Here is a 9,541-nt window from a genome sequence, read left to right as displayed (position 1 = left end):
TTTTTTTTTTGTCCACTAAGTTATGATGTCAATCTAAAATGGCGACAAACACTGTACATTTTTGTGAAAGTTGTAGTATTATAGCACTCCTGTCTAATTGTTTCTCATTACAACAGTCATACACACTGTCTGTCCAACTATCCGTGGACTTGGTGCTACAGTGTTTGGATGTGCAAAAACAGGTAATGCTGTGTTATCAATTTTTATTACAATATATTTACAATATTTACAAATATTTATTCCAAAAAAGCCAAGCAGAACAAATGTTTCCTTAATGTTTTACTGGAAAACAGTCAAATTGGGTGTGACGTCATTCAGAGCTCCGAAATCCAAGGTAAATGGAATGCAGCATAAATACTGACTTGACAGGGGGGATACTAAGGCGACTAATGATTTTGTGTTTTACATTTGTAATGAATTTATATCACTTTGCAGAGATCCATTTTCACTTTGGCATGAAAGAGTCCTTTCCGTTGATTAGCGTCAAAAAAGTCAAATTAAATCCACTGTGATTCAGAGTTCCACAACAAAAAGTGGGTGAGTATGTTTTATGAGCACCGTATGGATGCACATCTTTCAGCAGCAAACACTTGTTGCTGGTATTAACCTGTTTTATTTATTTTAAACTTAAGAGATCACATTGATTCAAGCAACAGTTAAACCAGACCTCAAACTAAAACTATTAAATTTACTTTGGGGAGAATCAGTCCGCCTATGAAACATTTCAAACTGACAATTGGTGCCTGTGACAGCCATGTCAGCATTATTTGTGTGGAAATGACTGCCGACAGCAGTCACAAACAACCCCTTTAGCTACAAATGCTGACACATGCAGGAGATATTATGACTCACAAAATGACACTTGGGAAAGGGGAACATGACAATGTGTGGGTTTTGTTGTGGTTGTTAGCCATAAGGATCCAGAACATTTCATTTCATTAAAAAAAAAAATGCATACGACAATAACCCCCCCATTTTCCTAACTACTGCCACATCAAGGTGCTGCTATATTAATTTAGTCAGAAATGTAGACAGTTAGGGAAGGAAGCCTGTAAGCTTTGCATTGTCTAAATTTGATCAAGTAATAATTTGCTTTGGTATCCTCACCTGGGTTTATTCCCCCGAGACGTGTCCATGTCCGATTCTGCTGTATTTTCTGTCTCTCAACAGTTCTGCATTCCATATTTAATTCTGCGCTCTGTACAGAAACACTCAAATAAAAGAAATAGTCTGGAATGACAACTTGACAATTAGAAATTTCTTTGGCAGCATTCGCCTGCCAGAATAGCCATAGTGGAACAAACAAATGCTGCTGCCTATCAGCTCTAAAAATCTGAGCTCATATTATCTCCTGTAGGAGTCTTCACATCCACCTTGTGTCCACTGGGGATTTTCTTCAGGTACCCCCTTTTTTCCTCCCGCTTTCCAAAGACATACATGCTAGGTGGACTACTGATTCCAAATTGACCCCATCCTGCTTGGACAATGTGGTTGTGTGGATGTGTGCGCCCTATGATGACCATCCTAGGATGTGTTCCACTCCTCATCAACCTGAACTGGATTACCTGCTTTGTTGATGGAGGGATAGATGTCCAGAGTCTTGTGTGTGGAATACAACAAAGACTTCTTAAGGCGTGTTCAAGGTCTCCAAAATGACCACAGGAAGCATGTTCTTTTAGAGGAAGTTCAGATGGGTAAAAAGAAAGAAAAAAAAAAACTTGAGCAATATTCATGCAAGTTCTTGGGAGTCCATCCTTGTAGTCATGTTAGAAGCAAAGGGTGGTGAGAGATACAAAGAGCAAATAAGACAATGAAGAGCAGGAGATGTGCTGCCAAAGATGGCTCCCACAGATGACATTTCATTAAACAACATTGATGCACTGGGACGGGGAGCCTGAGCAACTATTTTGGCCCCGTTTTTAACCGGAGAAGCCCTGCAAGCCATATGGAATCTCCCTCCCAAAAGGCTCGATGGTTATGATTACCTGAAGCAACAGATCCTCCTCCGCACGGCTGTGTGCCCAGTGGCCAAGGTGAGTCAGTTTCGGCTGTGGCAAATTGATCTGGATCGCCCTATCCGAGGAAAGATACAGAGCTTAGTGGACCTGATTCAAAGCTGGATCCGAGGAGACCCTTTCGAGATCATTGTGGAGAAGCTTGGTAATTGATGCACTCCTGTCAGGGATAGACGAGAGCTTTTGTGATGACATGCTACGGAAAGACATCCACTCGACATCCAACAGATGCTCCAATTAGGCGTTATTCAGCCAAGCAAAAATGAATGGCGAAGTCCAATTGTACACATCTCAAAATCTGGTGGTTCGGTTCTGTTTTTGATCTTAGGCGTTGAATAAGATTTCCAAGATTGATACATACCTGATGCCGCGTATGCACGAGCTATTGGAAAAGCTCGGGCAGGCTTCACCCTTGACATCACGAAGGGTTACTGGCAGGTCCCCTTGGAGAAGCCTAGTTGTGAGAAGACTACGTTTGCCACTCTGGACGGGTGATTTGAATTTACGGCACTCCCTTTTGGTATCCATGGTGCACTGCTGACCTTTTAGCAAATTATGGACCAGATCCTGCATCCCCATTCCGTGTACATGGGTGCCTAACTTAACGATGTGGTCATTTTCAGTAATGACTGGGAATCTCATCTCGTCTGCCTTCGGGCAGTACTTGACAGTTGACGGCTGGCAGGGTTGACAGCCAACCCTAAAAAAGTGCAAGCTAGGTATGTTGGAAACCCACTACCTGGGATATTCCAAGGGGAAGAGTTTGCTCAAGCCTCAAATGGACAAGGTGGGGAGAGGTGCTTGCATATCCCCATCCCAAAACACAATGGCAGGTTCGTGCCTTCCTCAGGCTCGCTGGGTATTACAGGTACTTCATTTCCAATTTTGTGCATGGGGCTGCCCCCTTCACTGACTTGACAAAGGGCAAAAAAAATCGTAGTGTTGTCTGGACCGATGCCTGTGAAAGAGCTTTCGTGGACCTAAAAGCCGCTTTATCATCATTCCCGGTTCGGCGCAATCCAGACTTTTCGAAGGAATTTATTCTGCAAACAGATGCTAGCACTTTCGGTTTAGGAGCGGTGCTCTCACAATGTTTTGAGGGGGAAAAACACTCCATCATGTTTCTCAGCAGAAAGCTGCTGCTCAGGGAGTGTAATTGTTTGACTATTAAAAAGGTGTGCTTAGCGAATAAGTGGGAGGTGGAAGTCATCTGTTATCTCTGGGGATGATGGTTTACCCTGATGACTGACCATGCCCCTCTACAATGGCTGTAAAAACAGAAGGATACGAATGCCTGGCTCACTTGGTGGTCTATCAGTTTGCAGGCTTTTGCTTTTGATGTTCACCACCGTCCCGGGGCTGCAACACACCAATGCTGACGTTCTCCCCCGCCTAGCCGAGCCCTGCTCTTTTGGGACTCACCCCAACGGGACGACACACTGAAGAGCGAAGCACGATTGCCGCATCTGTGGAAGACAGCCCGTGAAAGCAAATCCAAGCCGACTGCGGTCGTGCTATAAGTACTGTCATCGATGGGTGATGCAAGGAACATCATAAACGTATTACTCCGCCACGATCCTGCCTGACTGCTGTGTCTGGCTATAGGAGAGCGGTAGTCCCTGCTACAGTAAACAACTCTGCTGTTCCAGTTTCAGACTGAATCAGTCTGGTTTTGCTAAAGTACTGAGACTCAGACTCGTGTTTTGGGATGCAAGACAGGGACTTGCATGTCACTATATTTTACATACTGTATAAAAATTTTAGATATTATTGTATGTGTGTATATATATATATATATATATATATATAAAGCAGAGTCGATGTATGGATGTGTGTGTATGTTTGTTTGTCCGCCATACAAATCTCCGATCGCCACCAAACTTGGGATGTGGCTCCTTTGTGACTAGGAGGAGGTCATGGGGTATGTTTGGTTGGGAAAAATGTTCATGGTGAAGCGCAGGGCACCTTTCCACCGACACAACGTTTGGAACACGCATCCCCGTACTTATCGTCAAGATGGCCACACATTGCAACAGACGTTCACTGCGGCGACATCTAGCAGCAACCTTTCGTCCCTCTGCGTCGCTCTTTACCTATGTTTCTTTAAATTGCCAAGAGATGGCAGAAGTGTCCAAGTATGAGAAGGCTGACTGCTTTGATCAGGTGAAGGGGAACTGCCGCATGGATGTAAAACGTGAACGACCCGGTGCGAGTGACTGGCTGACACACCCGCGTTTCCGCACGTCACACTCCCACACGCACTGATAGTGCTGTATTTCATTCGGCAACGTCCATTATATGCAAGCACATTTGAACAAAGACTCACCTTAAAAAACACAGCATCCTTCCCCCGCCATTGACGCAGCAGCGGTCATATGTCACTTCTTTTTGTAGGGCTTTATAGGTTTCTACCCCCTGACCCAATGTCCATTGAATAAATATGTCAGGAACAGGTTTGTTTGTTTGTTTGTTTGGTTGGTTTTTTTTAAATGTTATACTATTTTTTTTCAGGAGACATTGTCATATCTGCAAAATATACTCATACACCAACTCCTATGGGAAATGAATAACAATCAAAGATGCAACCTAATATTTTCAAAATGTGTGTATTATATGTAGCCCTGACTAAACAAAGAAGTTGAAATAATCCATGAACAAAGCACAGATGAAGTTCAGTACTCTTGCGATAACTTTAATCCTTGCTTTCCTTCTCTTTTCAGACACTGTCACGTCATTTTCACAAATGCTAATGGCTGCTTTGGCACATGATGTATGGCATGGCAGTCATGAAACAGTGCCAATAAATAAATATTCACCCTCTTGCTTTGGATATTTTTACATTTTATTATTGTACAATATTGAATGGCAACAAATTGAATTTGGTTCTTTTGGCACTGACTAGCAGAAAAATACTTTAATATCAAATTGAAAACAGATCTCTGCAAAGTTGTCTAAAGCAAATACAAATATAAAACACTAATGAACTTATCACACACCATGAGAGCCTTGACGTCTGTGTGCACAGGTCTCTGGCATCAGCTTTGCCAGTCTGGACTGTCATTTGTCCTCCTGAAGGTCTGTCAGGTTGCAGAGAGATCACGAGTAAACGGCCTCTTTTAAGTCCAGCCATAAACTCTTAATGAATGATATTGAAGTCTGGACTCTAGCCATTTCATGACATTAACATTGCCGTTTGTAAGCCATTCATGTGTAGTCTCTTTGTGGTTTTTCTTGTATCTTTCTGGAAAACAGATCTTCTCTCAAGACACAGCTTTCATGCAGACTACATCAGGTTATCCTGTACGATTCTCCCCTGTTGTTCTGAATTCCTTTTACTCCTGCATTAAACTCTCACAAGAACTTCCGGGAGCTGCTGCAGAGAAGCATCCCAACAGCATGCTGTTACCACAACCGTGCTTCACGGTGGGAATGGTGTGCATTTTATACTGCGTACTGTTCAAACATGGCCTTTAGTCTGATGGGCAAAAAGCTTGATATTTAGTCTCATTTGACTATAGAACCTTTCTCCAGTGGACTTTAGTGACTCCAAATGTGCCTTCCGGCAAACCCTACACGAGATGCCATGTGCGAAGCTTTACCTTTGCCCGTCTCCCATAAAGCTACTACTGGTGAAGTACCAGGTAACAGTTGTCTGCACAGTCACTCCAACCTCAGCCACTGTAGTTTGCCACTCCGTCAGAGGTCTCTTGATGGCCTCCCCTCACTAGTCTACTTGCATGATCACTCAGTTTTTGTGGACAGCCTGCTCTAGGCATATTTTTGACTACGCCATTTACAATTACAATTTTATATTTGTAATTAATTTAAACCACTATGCACAGATCTGTTTTCTGCCTGTCATTAAAGAGTCTTTTTCTTTCGATTAATGTTAAAAAAAAACAAATGAAATCCACTATGATTCAATGTTGTATACTTTAAACAGACACCTGTCCTTTTATTATCTATGTCTCTGTTATTCCAAAAGATGGCACATCAAACATTTTAATAATAAAATGCATTGCATTTGTCATTCCATTAGATGCCACAAACAGTAACACGACTTTAACGAATCCCATACCAAATGGCATGCAATAGAGACATATGCATGGTGCACTGCAAACGTTAATGCCAAGGTCTTTTTTGATTTCTTAAAGTAGAATCCAACCCATGCAAGATGGGTGGCACAGCTAGTTAACAATAAAATGTAAAATCTTCCAAGAAGGTGAATACTTTTTTATAGCCTCTGTACTAAAGATGATCAATCAGAATAGCTAGTGTCCTTTTCATTTTTAAATTCAGTGTGCTGACTGTCTTTGGTTCAAAACCAATTAAAATATTCTAATGATTACTTTGAACACTGACATTCTTCCATAGTCTATACCAGCAATATTCCCCACAAAGCAGGAATCAAAGATTTTAGAATTGCCCAGAATCCTAACCAGCACGTATTTATGATGTTGGAGCAAAAGTAGACTATCTAGTGGCCATCAGGCTAACAGGATACACTACATACAGACACCACGACAGGATTCAATTCCAATGTCCAGGGGCTCCATGTATAAACAGTGCGTACGCACAAAACTGTTGCATAAGCCCAGTTCCATGTTCAAATCGCGACGTATAAAACCTGAACTTGGTGTAAAGCCACACACATTTCCACGGTAGTTCATACCCTGGCGTACGCAAGTTCTCCGCTCGGTTTTGCAGACTGGTGGCACCCAGCGTCAAAGCAGTCCTACTGTTCCAGTGTGGTTTCCCTTTCTTTTTTAGCTCCACATCCCTGACGTGGCTTTATAAATACACTGAAATTAACCGCATATTGTTAATTAGTTTAATGCATCTGATGGTAATTAACCTGTAACAATATAATGGTCCACAGCATGGCCAAACTATTCCAGATATCATAGCTGCTGTAGTGTTGTTACTCTCACTGCACTTTCTTCTTCTATCAGCTGCTCCCATTAGGGGTTGCCACAGCGGATCATCTTTCTCTATATTACTCTCACTGCACCACTCAGAGTATTTATATCACTGTATCTGAGTGGGGAATCACAGCAGCAGCTGATCGGAAAGAGAATTATCGGTATACAGCATCAAGCACACGCTGCCTCAGCCATGCTGTCTATTGAACTGCTCTCATACAGCAAACTCTAGAGCCTTTCCTTGCGGTTTCAGAAACAGTTTCATCCCAAGAACTATAAATGCACTCAATCAGTCCATCAAGTGCTCCTTGTAGAACACTTTGTACTTATAAGTACAACTACCTCACTGTAAACTTGCGAAAGTTATAATATTGCACAACCTGAGCTACTTTATAAAGAGCAAATTTACATATGATGACGATATCATTTTTAAGATGAAATGCAGCAAAATAGGTTTATTATACAGATAAAACTAATTTCATTTAAATAATCTATATTTTTAATAATTAAACATTTGAGGACACGGTGTCGCTGCGCCAGCAAGGAGCTGGCACTCCGTTCAAGGATTGTTCCTGCCTCGCTCTGTATTCTTCTAAACACTGTGAAATGGAGCAGCCCGGACACACACAGGCGGACACCGTTTTAGCCATCACCACACGTTTATTCACATTAATATATACAAAGTCTATGTGCACCGCCACCAAACCCCCCCCAGTTCCCCAAAGTCCAGGCTCTCAGTAGTCCTTTCTTTACACACACATCACTTGGGCCTCTCCTCGCCTCCTCTGTACCGACCTTGTCTTCCTCCTCTCCCGACTCCAGCCTTGATTGCAGGGCGGCGGCTCCTTAAATAGGTGGCTAATTGCCGACCGCAACCAGCCACCTGTGACAACACGTACTACGAAGATATTTCAATGTTCCTTAAGAGTTCTGAAGAATCGCCGTTCTAAGCTTATAGATGGCTTAACGTCTATTACAGAGCTGATTCTGTGGCGATTGGCTACTTGGAGAAAGAAAAGAAAGGACAGGAATTGGTGGTTAGTACGTTTGAAAGAGACAGTACTGCTGCAATAAATTATTTCATCGACGGTCGCGCACGGCAAAGCAAGCATCTTGCGTGAGGTATGAACAATCACTGTGCCACCGTGTTCCCATGTTTAATAACATGCTTTAACTCCCATCATCATGAAAATGATATCAAGAACACATCACAGGATTTTCATTATTCAGAGAGCTGTAATATCACGAATGTAATGGATTCTGTGTCCTGTTGGAGGAAGAGAAAGCCCGGAAGCATGTAGTGATTCAAACACATAAGAGCACATAGAAGATCAAATACAAAACATAGCATTTAATGTGCTACTTTAGTTACAATGGGATATGAGAAAATGGTGAATTAAACGATTTTAAAATGAAGTTTATAATAAAATAAACTACGTGATTAAAGTGGACATTTTGTGCTTTTTTCCCCACTGTGTGCCTATTTTTTTTTTCTCTGTACCCTAATAAACTTTCATATGACACTCAGATGGTGGGCTACGACTCGCCTTTTCGACTTTGATATGTGACATCGTTTTTATTTCGGGCACTGTGCAACTTTGTGAACCTGAGCTTTTCAGTTTCTCTGACACGCTATGTCACTTGATCACCTTCCTTTTGTTGTTTATACCACTTTTTAAACCAACAAATAGTACATTTTTCCTTGCCTCCACTTAGTATTCGCTGAAATTCTTCTATTTCCCCCCGTGCTTTTGCCATTGCCTTTTCACAGAAGGCTGAGCTTAAGGGCTATTTATATTGATTTGCATATTCAAAGAGGAATAATTATGGGTGGAGTTGGGGCAGGACAGCAGGCGCATGCACGTGCGTTAATTTTCACACTGACAGGGATTTATATAGCGGAAGAACGTGGAAGTTGGCGAATGTACAGATTTATGCATCTGGATTTTTTTTGTGTGTACGAACATTTTCACTTTTGTGCTTACGCCATGTTTTAGTGTGAATTCTACACACGCCATTATACATGAGGCCCCTGGAGCTTTAAGGCAACAGCGCTAATCACTGCACTACCAAAGGTAAACAACAGGTAAGAAACAAAAAAAAAGTAAAAACAGCAAGGGTGACACTGTACAAGCATAACAGAGACTACTTTTATGGATATGCTGGACACAAGTGTTATTAAAGTTAAATGGACACTCAGCCACCCCACTATTATATGCACCCATTGTTTACCTGGTAGTAGCCTGTTTTGCTTCCAGAACAACCTGAATTCTTCAAGGCATGGATTCATTAAGGTGCTGGAGCCATTAATTTTGGTTCATTTACAACTCAACAGCATCACATGCATCCTGTACATTTTTCAGCCACACACTTGTTCTCCAAAGCTTGCATTCCATTTCATCCCAAAGGCTTTATATTGGATTGGGATATGGAGGCTGTGCAGAGCACTGTAGTAAACCAGTCACTATCACTTATTGTAGAATCAGCTTCAAACATGCCATTTTACTTTGCTGGAAGCAGCCACGTTAAAAAAAGGGTAGACTTTGGCCAACTTATTTGGTGTTAAGGAACTTAATGTGTGCCAAAAAAGCGTATCCCACACCA

This window comes from Polypterus senegalus, chromosome 1 (genome assembly GCF_016835505.1).
Source record: "Polypterus senegalus isolate Bchr_013 chromosome 1, ASM1683550v1, whole genome shotgun sequence".
In the NCBI taxonomy this organism is placed as follows: Eukaryota; Metazoa; Chordata; class Cladistia; order Polypteriformes; family Polypteridae; genus Polypterus; species Polypterus senegalus.
The sequence above is the reverse complement of the archived record's forward strand: the minus strand, read 5'-3'. Positions refer to the sequence as shown.